We start from the raw sequence: 17,907 nt of genomic DNA on the forward strand, positions 1-17,907 counted from the left end.
ATCCCTGGCTCCACTCAGTGGGTTAAGGATCCAGCATTGCTGTGAGCTGTGGTGTAGGTCACAGATGCAGCTTGGATCTGGCATTGCTGTGGCTGTGGTGTAGGCTCAGCTGCAGCTCTGATTCAACCCCCCCTCCCCGGCCTGGGAACCTCCGAATGGCGTAGGTTCGGCCCTAAAAAAAGACCAAAATAATAATATAATAATAAAACCATGGAGGCCTGTCTTGAGATGGATGGTTCACTCATTCCTTGAGGCCCTGTACAGGGCAGGCTCTGGGGATTCATCTGCCAGCAAATCAGACACGGTCCCTGCCCTGTGCAGTTGAGTGTCTCATGGGGGAGACAGACCATAGGAAAGAAACACACAAATAAGGGTTCCAGACAGCCATACATGCTCTGAAGATGATAAAGCACAGTGCTGTGAACAATATGATGGGACAGGGGGCCACACAGTTACAGGAAGAGGGGCTCTCTAAATAACAAAAATATTGCCATCAGAGAGTTCCCATTGCAACGCAGTGGAAGCAAATCCAACTAGGAACCATGAGGTTGCGGGTTCGATCCCTAGCCTCATTCAGTGGGTTAAGGACCCGGCATTGCCATGAGCTGTGGTGTAGGCTGCAGACTTGGCTCGGATCTGGCGTTGCTGTGGCTGTGGTGTAGGCTGGCGGCTGTAGCTCCAAATCAACCCCTAGCCTGGGAACCTCCATATACTGCAGGTGTGGCCCTAATAAAGCAAAGAAAAAAAAATGCGTATATTGCCATCAGCTAGATAACTTAATCTTAAGGTAGATTAAGTCCTCGCGATAATCCTCCCCAATAACCCTCACAATAGCGTTATTGTGAGGACTTAGCTCAAAGCACTTAATCTACTTTAAGATTATATACCAATGGCTCATTTGATGTATGAAGGAACTAAGCCACAGTGACAGCGAAGGACTGTGAAAATGTGTCTCTGAATCCAAGGGCAGAGCGCATTTCCAGAAGGAAGCCAGCTTGGGCGGGCCTCAGTTTCTCCCGTTAGAGAACGGGAATTACCAAACAAACCAGACGATTCTCTCCATAGATGCAGAAAATGCCTTTGACAACATCCAGCTCCCATTTCTGATAAAAACCCTTCAGAAAGTGGGCATAGACGGAACCTACCTCAACATTATAAAGGCCATATATGACAAACCCAAACATCATTCTCAATAGTGAAAAGCTGAAAGAATTCCCCTCGAGATCAGGAACAAGACAAGGATGTCCGCTCTTGTCACTATTATAGTTTGGGAAGTCCTAGCCACAGCCATCAGAGAAGTAAAAGAAATAAAAGGAATCCAAATTGGAAAGGAGGAAGTAAAAGTATCACTATTTGCAGGGGACATGGTACTATAGCTAGAGAATCCTAAAGACTCTACCAGAAAACTTTTAGAGCTCATCCACGAATTTGGCAAAGTCGCAGGATACAAAATCAATACACAGAAATCAATGGCATTTCTATATACTAACAATGAAAGATCAGAAAGAGAAATTAGGGAAGCAATCCCATTTACCATTGCATCAAAAAGAAAAAAAAAATACCTAGGAATAAACCTACCTAAAGAGACAAAAGACCTGTACTCTGAAAACTATAAGATGCTGATGAAAGAAATCAAAGATGACACAAACAGATGGAAAGACACACCACGCTCTTGGATTGGAGGAGTCAATATTATCAAAATGACTATATTACCCAAGGCAATCTACAGATTCAATGCAATCCCTATCAAATCACCAAGGACATTTTTCGCAGAACTCGAACAAAATATTTTAAAGTTTGTTTGGAAGCACAAAGACATCCTGAAAAGGAAAAATGGAGCTGGAGGAATCAGGCTCCCTGGCTTCAGACTATACTACAAAGTTACAGTCATCAAAACCGTATGGTACTGGCACAAAGAAATATAGAGCAGTGGAACAGGATAGAAAGCCCAGAATTAAACCCACACACCTACAGTCAACTAATCTATGACAAAGGGGGCAAGAATATACAATGGAGGAAAGACAGCCTGTTCAATAAGAGGTGCTGGGAAAACTGGGCAGCCACATGGAAAAGAATGAAATTAGAACACTTCCTAACACCATACCCAAAAATCAACTCAAAATGGATTAAAGACCTAGATATAAGATCAGACACTCTTAGAGGAAAACATAGGCCAAACACTCTCCCGACTCTTAGAGGAAAACGTAGGCCAAACACTCTCCCGACTGACTAAACGACAGCAACATCTTCTCAGATCCACCTCTTAGAGTAATGACAATAAAAACAAAAATAAACAAATGGGACTTAATTAAACTTAAAAGTTTCTGCACAGCAAAGGAAACCCTAAACAAAATGAGAAGACAACACACAGAATGGGAGAAAATATTTGCAAATGAATCGACTGACAAGGGACTCATCTCCAACATTTATAAATACCTCCCACAGCTCAATACCAAAAAACCAAACAACCCCATCAAAAAATGGGCAGAAGATCTAAACAGACAATTCTCCAAAGAAGACATACAGATGGCCAAAATACACATGAAAGGATATTCAACATCACTCATTATTAAAGAAATACAAATCAAAACCACTACGAGGTACTACCTTACACCAGCCAGAACGGCCATCATCCAAAAGTCTACAAACAATAAGTGCAGGAGAGGGTGTGGAGAAAAAGGAACCCTATATCACTGCTGGTTGGAATGTAAATTGGTGCAACCACTGTGGAAGACAGTATGGAGATTCCTCAGAAAACTAAAAATAGAATTACCATTTGATCCAGCAATCCCACTTCTGGGCATCTCTCCAGAGAAAATCATGACTTGCAAAGACACACATCCTCCGATGCTCACTGCAGTGCTATTTGCAATAGCCAAGACATGGAAACAACCTAAATGTCCATCGACAGAGGAGTGGATCAAGAAGATGTGGTACATACACACAACGGAATATTACTCAGCCATTAAAAGAAAAGAAATAATGGCATTTGCAGCAACATGGATGGACCTAGAAATTACCATGCTAAGTGAACTCATTCAGACAATGAGACACCAACATCAAATGCTTTCACTGACATGTGGAATCTGAAAAAAGGACACAATGAGCTTCTTTGCAGAACAGACACTGACTCAGACTTTGAAAAACTTATGGTTTCCAAATGAGACAGGCTGGGGGGCAGGGGGATGCACTGAGGGCTTGGGATGGAAATGCTGTAAAAATTTGGTTGTGATGATGTTTGTGCACCTATAAACGTAATAAAATTCATTACTAAATTTAAAAAAGTATACCTGTAAATAAAAGACTGAAAGGAAATTTAAAAATTTAGATACTTATCATTGATTTTCAGGTAAATATCAAATAACTTTTGGCAAAAGTATGTCTCATGCATTATTTTTATTATATCTTAATGTTCATAGCATAGGAAAATATAAATTATTCAAATGTGAAAAAAAATATTGCCATCAACTAGATAACTTAATCTTAAAGTAGATTAAGTCCTCGTGATAATCCTCCCCAATAACCCTCACAATAGCGTTACTGTGAGGACTTAGCTCAAAGTACTTAATCTACTTTAAGATTATATACCAATGGCTCATTTGATATATGAAGGAACCGAGGCCACAGTGACAGCGAAGGACTGTGAAAATGTGTCTCTGAATCCAAGAGCAGAGAGAAGAAAATGCTCTCTGGGCATTTCTCTCGGGCGGGCCTCAGTTTCTCCCGCTGGGGAATGGGAATTACCAAACAAACCTGCAATGCGTGCCTTTTCCGCCAGGGGGCGATGGTGCCCCACAAGAGGATTTGGGGTGTAGGGGCGCCAGAACCCGCTCCGCCAGAACCCGCGCTGGGACAAGACCACGGAGAAGCAGCCCCTTCGCTTCTCCCGACCCGCTTCTCTAACGCAGAAGTGCGGCAAAGGCCCCGCTGAGCGCGGTTCAGGTAACTCTGAGACTGTTTAGATTAGTTAAGCGGGGGGGGGGGGGTAGCTGCCCTCGGCTCTACATTGTATTTCCAAGTTTGATGCCTACACCCAGTTCCCAAATGGAACTTCCAGATCCCGGATTCGAAACTACCGGCTCCCAGAGTTGCCAGTTCGAATCTAACAGCTGTCTGTACTCTGATTTCCCCGACCTTCCCAGCGCTCCAAGTGCAAATTCCAGCCCCAACCGAAGTTCCCAGGCGACTCCTCCAGACCCTGGTCCACTAGCAAACCTTCCCCTGATCCCGACTTCGAGTTTCCTCTGCGCCTCGGAAGGATTGGGGTGGGGATGGCGAAAATGGGGACACCTCGCCTCTAATTCCGCACAGGGGACTCAGGGCTGGGGGTAGAGTGCTGTGGACCGAAGGCTCTGGAAGCGGGGGCGCGGCAGAGGGGCGCAGTGACCCGGCCGGCGTCCCCACCCGCCTCTAAACTTAGCCGCCGTGACGCGCGGCCGGGCAATCGCGGCGGGGCCGGGGACGCAGGGGGGCCGGAGCGGAGGGGGAGAGGCTCGGCTCCGTGAGCCTCTATTTATAGCGCCCGGAACCCGAAATAGCGAGGAGCGGAGCGGCCGGGATGACGCGGAAGCCGCCGGGGACTGACTCACCCGGGCCCCGAGCGGCGGCCCCCGGATGGGGGACAGGGGAGGCGCCTGGACCGGACCCCCGCCATCCCGGACACCTCTTCTGCCTGGACATCCTAAGTTTCCACGTGGCACTGTGGATGGATGTGCAGCAAAAGGAGGAGCTGCAGCATGAGAGACCGAGGTTAGATCAGAGGTGGGACTTCCCTCAAAGAGCCCCCCCCCCAATCTATGAACTAACTTTATACAAGAGAGGTTGGGAAGGTGGGGGGATGAACCAGATAGGCAACACGACTGAGGCGTCTTAGGGTCAGAGAAACGGGCAAAATAGCAAAATAACCGGGCCAATCATCAGGCCACAGTTGTCCCCCTCTCCACTTGCCAGGGCTCCTTGCCTTTCCCCACCTCCCCAGTCCTAAGAACTCACGCTTCTCAGGTTCCCGGTGCTAAGGGCCATCCCTCACAAATTAAACTCTGGGCCTTGCTGGATGGGGAGCCCTTTGAAGGCAGAGCCAGGCCCTTCTCAGTCATCGCCATGTCCCCAGCACTGACCAGCACAAGACTGGCCTCTGGAGAAACTAACTGCATGAATAAAAAGTGGTAATAAAATAAAATGGTGTTTCCCAAGCTATTAACAGCAAAATGTTTACTGTACACTGCATGCCAGATGTAACTTGAGGAGAAATCTAAGGGTCTTGCTATAACCTTAGGATGGAGGTACTTTTATTATTTTCACCGGTACCATATTCATATTTTTTGTTTTGGTTTGGAAAGGTTTTTTTTTTTGTTTTTTTTTTCGGTTTGTTTGTCTTTTTAGGGCCGAACTTGTGACATATGTAGGTTCCCAGGCCAGGGGTCAAATCAGAGCTGGAGCTGCAGCTGCTGACCTATGCCACAGCCACACCAATGCCAGATGCAAGCCACAACTGCGACGTACGCCACAGTTTGCAGCAATGCGGGATCCTTAGCCCAATGAGCAAGGCCAGCTATCAAACTTGCATCTTCATGGATACCAGTCGGGTTCTTAACCCACTGAGCCACAATGGGAACTCCAATCTCCATGTGAGAGATGAAGAAACGAGAATATCTGAGAATAGCTGAGCTCACCCTGCTTGCAGTCAAAGCTGTCTCTCTAGCTCTTTTTTTTTTTTTTTTTTCCCCTGCTGGATTGAACCCATGCCACTGCACTAACTAGAGCTACAGCTGTGACGATGCCAGCTCCTTAACCTGCTGAGCCACCAGAACTGTCTTTTGAACCAGGTCGCCTGGCACAAGAGGTGTTCCGTTCCTAGGATACTGTCTCTAGGCCCTATAGAACCCAAAGGGAAGGAGTGATTCTCAAACTACAGTCCACAGAACCCTCCCGGGGGGGGGGGGGGCGTTCCCCAGGTCAAAATGATTGACCTGGGGGTCCCCAAGGTCAAAATGATTATAATAATATCAAGTCACTCACCTTTTTTCTTTTTTCTTTATTCGCCACACTGCAGGAGATGGAAGTTCCCAGGCTAGGGGTCAAATTGGAGCAGCAGCCACTCGCCTATACCACAGCCATGGCAACAACAGATCTGAGCCACATCTGTGACCTACTCTGTAGCTCTAGGCAATGCCAGATCCTTAACTCACTGAGCGAGGCCAGGGATCAAGCCCGCATCCTCATGGACACTATGTCCTCATGGACACTCCTTCCCTGCCCTTTTCACTCTCATTTCGTCCTGAGTGTACAGAGCAGCCTGCACAGAATCACAGCAGACTGTGCACAGAAGCAGATGTGAAGACCCAGCTTTCTTCTGCTGAGTCAGACATTAAAAGGATCTGCAAAAATGTGAAACCAGGAGTCCCCATCATGGCTCAGTGGTTAACGAATCTGACTAGGAACCATGAGGTTGCAGGTTCGATCCCTGGCCTCGCTCAGGGGGTTAAGGATCCGGCATTGCCATGAGCTGTGGTATAGGTTGCAGACGTGGCTCGGATCCCACGTTGCTGTGGCTCTGGTGTACGCCAGTGGCTACAGCTCTGATTCAACCCCCTAGCCTGGGAACCTCCATATGCTGCGGGAGCAGCCCTCAAAAGGCAAAAAGACAAAAAAAAAAAAAGTGAAACCATGCCCCTGTTCTCATTAAATTTTCTTTTTGTTTTGGAAAATACCATTGTTTTGAATTTTAAATATATTATTTATGTTCACCTAAAATTGGTTTTTAAAATTAATATTGCTTAAATTTCTCAGTTTTAACCTCTAATACAGTAGGTATGGATAAATATAATCCACATCAACAAAAAATCTTTAGAGTCAATAATTTTTTTTGGCCGTACCTATGGTATGCAAAAGTTTCTGGGCCAGGAATCGAATCCAAGTCATAGAAGTAACCCAAGCCACAGCAGTGACAACACTAGGTCCCTAACTACTAGGCCATCAGGGAACTCCTCTCATATTTTTTAAGAGCATAAGGGGACCTGAGACCAAAAAGGTTAAGAATCACTGAACTGGAGTTCCCAATGTGGCACCACAGGATCTGTGGCATCTCAACAGTGCCAGGACACAAGTTCAACCCCTGGCCCAGCACAGTGGGTTAAGGATCTGGCACTGCTGCATCAACTGTGGCTCAGATCTGATCCCTAGCCCGAATTCCATATGCCGAGTGGCAGGGAAAAAAGGGGAGAAAAAGATTATTGATTCTCTGAGTTTTTCTGCGAAATGGCAGTTTGGGTTTTGGGAGGTTTTTTGCGGGGGGCGGTGGGGGGGGAGGCGCGCACTCACGGCATAGGGAGGTTCCCAGGCTAGGGGTCAAATCAGAGCTGTAGCTGCTGGCCTGCACCACAGCCACAGCAACATGGGATTCTGTGACCTACACCACAGCTCACGGCAACACCAGATCCTTAATAACCCACTGAGCAAGGCCAGGGATCAAACCCGCAACCTCATGATTCCTAGGTGGATTCGTTAACCACTGAGCCATGACGGGAACTCCTATTTACTTATTTTCTCACCAGAGATAGAATTTGAGCCACAGCTACAAATTATGCCGTAGCTGTGGCAATGCTGGATGCTTAACCCATGGCCACTGCACAGGCTGGAAATTGAACCTACACCTTGGCATCGTCCCCAGCCACTGCAGAGACAATTTCCAGATCCTTAACCCACTGGGCTACAGTGGGAACTCTCAAGTTACAGGGTTTTGTTTTTGTTTTTGTTTTGTTTTGTTTTTGGCTTTTTAGGGCCACACCCGTGGCACATGGAGGTTCCCAGGCTAGGGGTCCATTCGGAGCTACAGCTGCCGGCCTACGCCACAGCCACAGCCACAGCAACACCAGATCCGAGCCACGTCTGCAACCTACACCAGGGCTCACGGCAATGCCGGATCCTCGACCCACTGAGCGAGGCCAGGGATCGAACCTGCAACCTCATGGTTCCTAGTCAGATTCATTTCTGTTGCGCCACGACAGGAACTCCAAGTTGCAGTTTCATCTCTTACCTTCCCATCTTTGCATCTCATTTATTTTGCTGGTTTTACGGCTTTGCAAAGACTGTTGGGACTATGTCAAATGGCAAAGTTGATTCTTATATACTCCCCATCACAGCCTTCTGAGATGTCTTGTCTTGTTGTCCCTATTTTATAGGAGAAACTGAGGCACAGAGAGGTTAGCCTCTTGACCAAAGCCACACAGCAAGTAAGCAAACTAACCAGGACTCCATCAAAAGCTTGTGTTCTCGAGCACGGCCTTAAAAGAAAACTCACTAAGTATCCTGTATTTTCTCAACAGGAAAACACCTTGCAAGTTCCCACAGTGACCCCGGGATCTTGGAGGAGGAGGTTCTGGGGACCTGAGTTCTGGTTCTGGCTCTGCTTTCTTTCTGAGCCTCACTTTCTTCGTGTGAGGAGACAGCATCTGAAAGACACAGGAACTCTGTCTTCAGGGTGGAAGGCGACGGGCCCCCAAACACTGTATTCATTTCCTGTGGCGGCCTAACAAGTTCCCACAAACGTGGTGGCTCAACACACCAGAAATATATTCCCTCTCTTCTGGAGGCCAGAAATATTAAATCAAGGTGGGGCCAGGGCCGCATCCCATGAAGCTTCTACAGGAAGAGCCTTCCTTGCCTCCTCCAGCCTCTGGGGGCTCCAGGTGGTCCTGGGCTCGTGGCCCCATCACTCCGGTCTCTGCCTCCATCTCACGTGGCCCCTTCCTCCGCCATCTGTGTTCCGTGTCCCTCTGCCTTCCTCTTATTAGGACACTTGCCATCGGGTTTAGGGCCCACCCGGATGATCCAAGGTGATATCACCCTTCTTCCAAATAAGTTCCCATTCACAGGTCTCAAGGGGGCTTCTCTGGGGAGGGACAGAGGTGCAACCCTCTACACAGATCAAAGCAGAAAAATGAGAACAGGACCACATGGGGCAGAGTTCGGGCCGGGAGGCATCCAGAGCTGGGTGATCGCACACGCCCCTTCCAGCAGAGAACGGTGAGGCACTTGCCCCTGAGAGCCCAGAGTGGTCTGTGTGTCCCACGCGTGGACACATGGCGGTTAGAAGTTGGGTGCGGCCCCCGTGTTCTGGACATCTTCCAGAACAAGGATGGCTTTTTTTTTCCTTTTCTGGTTGTACCCATGGCACTTGCAAGTTCCTGGGCCAGGGACTGAATCCAAGCCACAGCTCCAGCCTATGCCACAGCTGTGGCAATGCCATTGCACCAGGTCAGGGATCGAACCCACACCTCCACAGCGGGCCAAGCCACTGCAGTCAGATTCTTTATTATTATTATTATTATTTTTTTTTTTTGGTCTTTTTGCCATTTCTTGGGCCGCTCCCGCGGCATATGGAGGTTCCCAGGCTAGGGGTCGAATCAGAGCTGTAGCCACCGGCCTACGTCAGAGCCACAGCAACGAGGGATCCGAGCCGCGTCTGCAACCTACACCACAGCTCACGGCAATGCCGGATCGTTAACCCACTGAGCAAGGGCAGGGATCGAACCCACAACCTCATGGTTGCTAGTCGGATTCGTTAACAACTGCACCACGACGGGAACTCCAATTTTTTTTTCTTTTTTTTTTGGATTCTAACCTGCTGCGCCACAGCAGGAACTCCTACTTTCTTGACCTTAAGCCATGCTCTCCCCTGGAGGCACACCATCACATGTTAAATCTGGACTTCAAGGAAGCCACACTCCTAGATCCATGGTCAAGCCATTGTCCACTGCTCTGATGTCCAATGTGGCAGCCACTTGGCTACATGTGGCTTTCAAGCACTTGAAATGAGGCTGGTCCAAAGTGAGATGATGAGATGAGTCATGAGAATAAAATGCACACCAGATTTCACAGACTTAGTGTGATAAAAAGAACGTAAACTATCTCATTAAAAACTGCTGAGGAGGAGTTCCTGGTCGTGGCTCAGTGGAAACGAATCTGAGTAGCATCCATGAGGACACAGGTTGGATCCCTGGCCTTGCTCAGTGGGTTAAGGATCCAGCATTGCCGTGAGCTGTGGTGTAGGTTGCAGACCCAACTCGGATCCTGTGTTGCTGTGGCTATGGTGTAGGCCAGCAGTCCTAACTCCGATTTAACCCCTAGCCTGGGAACCTCCCTATGGAGGTTGGCCCTAAAAAGCAGAAAAAAAAAAAAAAAAAAAAAAAAAAAACCAAAAAAACATGGGAAGGTAAATTGGTGTAACCACTATGGAAAACAGGGTGGAGATTCCTCAAAACACTAAGCATAGAATTACCATATGACCAGCAATTCTACTCCTGGGCATCCATCCAGAGAAAACCACAACTCGAAAAGATACAGGTACCCCAATGTTCATTGCAGTACAATACACAATAGCCAGGACAGGGCACAACCCAAATGCCCATCAACAGAGGAGTGGATCAAGAAGATGTGGTACATATATGCCATGGAATATTACTCAGCCGTAAAAAAAAAATGAAATAATGACATTTGCAGCAGCAGCATGGATGGACCTAGAAAGTATCACGGTGAGTGAAGTTCGTCAGAGAGTCAGACAGACAAAGGTCACATGCCATCACTGATGTGTGGAACCTAAAAAAAGGATACGAATGAACTTATTTGCAGAACAGAAACGGGTTCACAGACTCTGAAAAACTTACGGTTACCAAAGGGGACAAGTGGGGGGAGGGAGGGGTGGACCAGGGGTTTGGGATGGAAACGTTCTAAAATTAGGCGATGATGATGGTTGTACAACTATAAATATAATAAAAATTCATTGGAGGATTTCCCATCGTGGCTCATTGATTAACGAACCCAACTGGTATCCATGAAGATGAGGGTTTGATCCCTGCTCTGGCTCTGGTGGGTTAAGGATCTGGCATTGCTGTGAGCTGTGGTGTAGGTCACAGATGCAGCTCGGATCCTGAGTTGCTGTGGCTCTGGTGCAGGGTGGCAGCTACAGCTGCAATTCGACAGACCCCTAGCCTGGGAACCTCCAAAGGCCACAAGGTGGCCCTAAAAAGACAAAAAAAAAATTCATTGGATTAAAAATAAAATAATAAACATTGTAAAAAAGAAAAAGAAAAGGAGTTCCCGTCGTGGCTCAGTGGTTAATGATCCGACCAGGAACCATGGGGTTGCGGGTTTGATCCCTGGCCTCGCTCAGTGGGTTAAGGATCCGGTGTTGCCGTGAGCTGTGGTGTAGGTTGCAAACGCGGCTCGGATCCCACGTTGCTGTGGCTCTGGTGTAGGCCGGCGGCTACAGCTCCAATTCGACCCCTAGCCTGGGAACCTCCACATGCTGCAGGAGCGGCCCAAGAAATGGCAAAAAAAAAAGGAAAAAAGAAAAAGAAAAATCAAACCAAACCCTAACAAAAACGTGGCCCTAAAGGATGCTCTGAAGCCCCTACGTCCATCAGGAGCAGGTGAAGAAGCTACTGAGCAGAGATCACAGGGCTGTGGAGAATCCTGTGGCCGCTTGTTATATGAAGTATATTTTTATTCACAAGTTATATACATGTGTGCCTCTATAGAGAAAATTATAAAATAAAAACTTACAAAATGGAGATAAAAATTCTCAAATAACTGGATGAGCCAGGCTGCATGAGATCACGAGTTCAAATCCTGACTCTGTCCGCTCCCTGGCTGTGATTCCTTCCCTGAGTCCCAGTTTCTTCATCAGGAAGCTGGACGTGTTTGTTCTTGTGCCCCGGGGGGCTGTTGGGGGAACTGCTGTGAGACCCAGCATTGGAAGGGCAGGGCTCACTGCCCGGCAGAGAATGAGCTCCAGCAGCAACCAGGTTTCTGGAGAGGCAGGGACCTGGTTTAGGTCGGCGGGAGTCACGCTAGGTTTCTCAGCAGACTGGATGGTTGTGTTGGACCTCAAAGCATGGAGAAATATTCACTAGGTGGAGAAGGATGGGAAAAGTGTTTGGGCGGAGGGAAGAGAATGTTCCCGTTGGGAAGTGCGCAGGAGCACGATGCGTTTGGGGAAAGGCAAGCTGATTGAGTACTGTTTGAGGGCACAGGGACCACGTGCTGGGGAAGGGGCGGGGCAAGAGATGGGGTTGAAGAGGCAGCAGCATTCAGGCCTGGAAGGTCATAGGACTGGAGCACTAGTCAGGAGAGCAGGCTTTCAGCAGGGGGAAGATCTGACAGGAGCAGGTCTGTGGTTTAGCCAGATCCTTCCAGATGGGAAGGGGCAGGAATGGGGTGGGAAACCAGGGAGGAGTGTAGGAAAGGGCTGTGTGGGGATAAGGGATGCAGGCGGCAGCCGGGCCAGAAGAGGGAGCGAGAAGAGGGAAAATATGAAAACTTCAGAAGAGAGAACGGAGAGAGTTCCCATTGTGGCTCAGTGGGTTAAGGATCCGACGTTGCTGTGGCGGTGGTGTGGGCCAGCAGTTGCAGCACTGGCTCAACCCCCAGCCCGGGAACCTCCTTAGGCTGCCATGAAGGTGCAGCCATGAAAAGAAAAAGAGAGACAAGATGGAGATGTGTGATGGGCTATGGGAGAAAAGGGGAGGAAGGTACCAGGATGAGGCCCAGAGCTCTGGGCCAGGAGGCATGGTCATTGTGGGACTGTGCCTGAGCTGGGGATCTGGAAGAAGGAGGCACCACTATGGCTGGCAGCTGTTGAGATCAGGGTGAAATTCTGTGGGCCATCCAGGAGGAGGCACCCAGGAGACTTCTAGACACGGGTTGAGAGAGTGCAAGAGATGGCCAGGCAGATGCTGGGAGGCCAGGAGAGCTCAGAGAGGGCTGAGATCCTGAGAGGGGGAGGCAGTGGGGGTGCATGAGGGTAACCTCACCATCAGCCAGCATCGGACAGCATCGAGTTCTCATCCCAGTCTATGCCTGGGGACAGGAAGTTGAGCAGACCCAGGGCCCCACAGGAGTGTCTGCCCAGTGGGAGGTGGGGGGGTCTAAATGTATACAAGGAGTCCAGGCCTCCATGGGGGCAGTGTGTAATGAATGGGGCTCCAGCGGGGCACAGTGATCCATTCCCAAGGACTGAGGGGCAGTGGAAAATGTCAGGATCAGTTCCTGGGCTGGGGTGGGGTCACGGATTGGAGGGGCAAGTGAATTGATTGGGAAGCTCTGGGGTTCAAATGGTTTAGGGAAATGTATTGGCTTCCATTTTCAAAAGGTCAAGGAGTAAAACTAGCTTCAGTCACAGCTTGATCCAGGAGCTCCAATAATGCTATGAAGTCATTGTTCCATCTCTGAGTTTCATATGTCTCTGATTTTTTCCTCAGGAAGCCTTTCTTTGAGACAGCAAAGATAGTCCCATTAGCTCTAGGCTCCCATCCCATCCTCTTAGTCAACTCAGAGAGAAGAAAGGGCTCCTGCCCAATGGTTCCGAGTGGGTCACATGCTCACCTCTGAACCAATCACCATCACCAAAGAATAGCCCAACTGGAATGCTCTGATTGCCTGAGCCCGGGTCTCTCTCTCTCTCACTCACACACACACACACACACACACACACACACACACACACACACACACGGAGGACTGGGTGAGCCCCAAGACGACCGGCAGAATTGAAATTGAGAAAGGGGTGGTTTCCCTGGAATTCTTGTTGTGGCTCAATGGGTTAAGAACCTGACATGCAGGTTTGATCCCTGGCCTCCCTCAGCAGGTGAAGGATTTGGCATTGCCGCAAGCTGCGATGTAGATAAAGACGCAGCTCAGATCCAGCGTTGCAATTTGACACCTAGCCTGGGAACGTCAAAATGCTGCAGGTGCAGCCCTAAAAAGATAAGTAGAGAAATAAATAAGACAAAAATCCCTGCTCTTTGTAAGAAGGAAGAAAGAAGCACCCCCCCCCAAAAAAAAAAGAGAGAGAGAAAGGGGTGGTTTCCCAAAGAACAAGGAAAAGGCCAGCAAAGCTTTAGATGCCCAGGTTGCTGGGAGAAAAGGGACATGGGAAACAGATTTTCTCATCTGCTCATGGGGCCTAGGAAGATTACCTCACCTTCAAGGGTTAGGGTGAGGATTCCATGAATTAATGCAGATATTTTGTAGGCTGCTTGACAAAGAGTAGGCCCTGGACAAAAGCTACCTATTATTTTAAAAACAGTAATCCAGTAATGGTGATGGGTGGTATCTATATGCTGGGAGGTAATGAGCTCCCAGGCTCAGGAGAAGACCAAGTGGAAGCTGAACAATCACACAGTGAAAACTCATGCAGTTTACATTGTTCACGTTCATTCCCAAGTGGTTCTTCTCCAGGCTTATGTCTCCACGTCTATGAAAGGGGATAAGGGGACAGCATGAAATCAGAAGGTCATTTTAGAGTGTCACCTCCTCAGAAGAAGCCCTTCCCTGACGACTCTTACCAAAGTATCCTCTTTATTATAATATCTTCTCCCATTCATTTTCCTTACAGTGCCCACCACAATCTGAAAGCATTTATTTACTGTTTGTCTCTCCCATTAGAAGATCAGAACCAAGGCAAAGATCTCTTGTCTGCCTTGTTCACTGCCGTGTCCCCATCACCCAGCCCAGTGCCTGGCCCACAGCAGGCCTTTGAAGAATACCTGTCGAACGACAAGACAAATTCTACCTATGAAGGCAAAAAGTGCCCCGTTTTCTAATAGGTAGTGAGTTCTCCATTGAGGGAGGTGTCCAAGCTAAAACAGAACGAGAGTACCTAACAATCCATGATGCAAAACCCTCAGCCCAGTGCCTTTCCCGCCTCAGATCCCTCATTTACAAAATGGGTGCGGGTGGGCCAGCGGGGGCCGCGCTGGGGAGAGAAGAGGGACGAACTCCTGGCCCAGCTCCTGCCTGCGATGCCCGCAGGGGCCACCAGGGGGCGCGACGCCTCTGCCCAAAAGTCGGCGCCCAGCCGCCGGAGCCCGGGTGGATGAGTCCCGATGGCCCTGGAATATTCTGAGCCGCGCGCTAGCTTCCAGGCGGCCTGGAACCCAAGAAGCTTGTGCCGATGGGAGAATGATCCGCGGCGGGCGCTCCTCACTGTGCTGGGGGGCGGGCAGGAGGGAGGGAGGGAGGTGACTCAGGCGCGCCCCCCCCCACCTCCCCCCAGTTCTCGCGAGGGAGCGCGCACGGCCTCGGGAACCCGCGCGGTGCTGCGTCCATTTTTACCCGAGCGCCGCTAAAAATAGTCCCCGCTCTCCGAGCTGAGCCCGAAATAGCGGCCCCCAGATAAGGCAGGACAACTCAGCGCTTCCGGGGAGCGGAAGGGGATGGCAGCGGGGAGCGGGGGGCGAGGGGGATGGGGATGGGCTCAGCTGGGCCTCGCAGCGCAGCCAGGGCCGGACGATCAGCCCACGCCGATCGGCACCCGCTGTCCCCACGCTGCCCCCAACTGCGACCCCAATCCGCTTCCTGTAACCTATCAGCAGCCTCCAATCAGCACCCCCTCTCCCCTCCATTCCCGCAATTCCCTGTCTCTTGGTCCCCACCCCATCCTCAGCCTCCCCTCCATCCTTTATCTCAGACCACTGACCACCTGCCCCTTTCCTATCAAAGTAATTCTTAGTCCTGCTGCCCCCCCTCCCTGTGTCCCCTTCCCCACCTCTCAACCTACCCGTCCCAAAGCCCTGTCCCTATTCTCCCTCCCCACCCACTGCAATCTGGTGCCTTTCTGAATCCCACCCTCCCCCAAGTCCTCAGCTCCTCTCCTGTGGGGGGAGGATGGGGAGGTCACAGGAAGTCACACCAGACCTGCAAGCAGAGGGCTGGGGATGAGGCTCTGACTTCTTGTTGAGTTTCTACAGTGGATCGAGTGGGTTTAGTCCTGGGTCTCAGTAGTCTCAGGGCTCATCTGTGCCCAGGGTCAGGGATTCAGGCCAGGGCCAGAGTTGGGACTCAGGATGGTGACAGGTCTGCGTCACCAAGGTTGGGGTCTCTGTGTCACCAGAGTCAGGGCTCAGCCTGGCACCCACTGTTTGGTACACCAAACCGAATTCTACCAGGATTCTTTCCTCCCTGGCAAGTCAGTGATGGGACACAACAGCTCCAGGCAGTGGCAACAGCCAGGAACCCTGCTCTCTCTGGATCTAGGTCTCCCCTTTGCACTTGGATCCTTTAAGGCATCTTCCCATTCTGATATCCTGTGACTGACTCTCTCAGTGCCTACTCCAAAAATCCCCACAAGGATCTTAAATATTTATATCACATTTACCTAAGGTTCAAAGTCTGCATCTTTCTAGTCTCTGAAACACCACAGAACAGAAACAGCCCTGTCCTGTGTGGCCCCAGGGAGAAGAGTGTAGTAGACAGATGTTGCCTCGGTGAAAATTCAGGCAGAACTCTTGGGCTGCAGATGGCCGGCAGCCTCAAGGAGTGATGATGTCCTGACCATAGAGGACAGCAGGTTTGAGCCAGGTAGTGTCTGACTGTCCTGCTGTCTGGACAGGACTCAACCACCAGGCAAAGGGATGAAGCTGGAGGCTCCTTTTATTCTTCTTCTTGATGCGGGATCGTAGTTCCCAGACCAGAAAGCAGGGGTGAAAGCACAGGGTCCCCCCACTAGACCACCACGAAACTCCCTGGAGCATCCTTTAAGACAAGAAGAATCATGTAGTTGGATCAAAGAATTAAGAGGCTGGAAAAGTCAGCAAGGACCTGCCAGAACTGGGCCAGATGGGCCATGGTGAGGAAGCTGGACTACTTCCCCAAGGGCACTGGGGCATCAATGGCAGGTTCTGAGCAGACGAGGGACATTGGTAGGTTTCTGCTTTATCAAGACCTTTCTGACCGCTTCCTGGGGGTAGACAGAGGAAGGGAGGGGGGGAGGAGGGGCCTGGATCCAGGTAGGAGGGAGAGGAGGAGAAAGAGGAGGAGAGAGCAGATTTGAGACAGTGAAGAGACAAGAAGGACCAGACTTGGTGGCTGAGAGGCTTTGAGGGCAAGAAGGCACCCACCATGAGGCCCAGATCTCTGCCCAAGTGGCAGGGACGGTGGTGGTGTCATCCCTGACATGAGGCCCAAGAGGAAGATGAGCAGGTATGGGTAGAGGGTGCCCAGGGAAGTTTTTAAGTTTCAAAGTCAGTCCAGAGATGGTAGTTTTTAAATTAAAAAAAATTTTTTTTTTTAATTTGGGGAACATGTATTGACAAATAGAAAAGAGTATACTTTGAAAAAGTAAATTTCCCTCCTCTTTCTGATCCCCACTTCTCACCGTCAACCATTCGTGTGTACCCTGGCCAGTAGGATTCATCGAGGTCTCACAATATCCCCAGCTTGGGCCAAGCCCATCACAGAGACTTTGCTCAAATCACTCACCACCCAGTATGTAGGCCAGGCAACACTGCTAGGCCCATTTTGGAGAAGTGAAAATTGAGGCGAGGGGAGGTACAAGGATGTATCCTTTCAAAGGCCTGGCTTTGAAAGCTTTTCACAATTGAAGTAGGTTAGCTCAGAAAGGGCAGAGTCCAGGAGCCAAGTTCCAGAGCCCAGGGAACTGGAGGGGGGTGGTAGGGGGTTCAAGGGGACTGCCTGGAGGAGGAGTGAGGGAAGCTAGGAAGTGCCTCCCAGAGCCTTCTGAGGATGGATTTGGACGGAAGTAAATGACTCCCTTTGGGGGGACTGAAGTACCCCGGCAGCAGGGCAGCATCCCCTCTACAGGCCCAGAGGTGTTCATAGGAGGAGACGGAGGCTGCTTGATGACATCTCAGGGACACAGCCGGCTGTTATGACGTCTGAGTGATTCGCCTGACTGCCTGTTACGACCAGCATCTCTAGTCATGCCCGGTGGGGGGGATGAGGATTAGGAGGAAGTGACAGGCCATGGGGGGTGGGGGTGACAGGGATGCAGTCATTCAGAGACCAGGGGCTTAGGAGCTGAGGGATGGGTTCTGCCCCCTGCACTAGGGAAGGGTCTCCCAGAGGTTGGGTGAGAGGATGCATGATCTGGGACTCTGAAGAAGGTCT

The 17,907-nt window shown here is 49.9% G+C and overlaps 1 long non-coding RNA gene across 2 annotated transcripts; it reads left to right on the forward strand.

The window, feature by feature from the left end:
- Positions 1-4,527: 4,527 nt before the first annotated feature.
- On the forward strand, positions 4,528-8,643 carry LOC125132407 (uncharacterized). 2 transcript variants are annotated; one of them, XR_007136239.1, is made up of 2 exons: positions 4,528-4,761; positions 8,325-8,643. It is a non-coding gene; the product is annotated as an uncharacterized LOC125132407 (long non-coding RNA). The 2 variants fall into 2 exon arrangements; XR_007136240.1 differs by having other exon boundaries at positions 4,528-4,749.
- The last annotated feature ends 9,264 nt before the right edge of the window (positions 8,644-17,907 follow it).

This window comes from Phacochoerus africanus, chromosome 8 (assembly GCF_016906955.1).
Source record: "Phacochoerus africanus isolate WHEZ1 chromosome 8, ROS_Pafr_v1, whole genome shotgun sequence".
Lineage (NCBI taxonomy): Eukaryota > Metazoa > Chordata > Mammalia > Artiodactyla > Suidae > Phacochoerus > Phacochoerus africanus.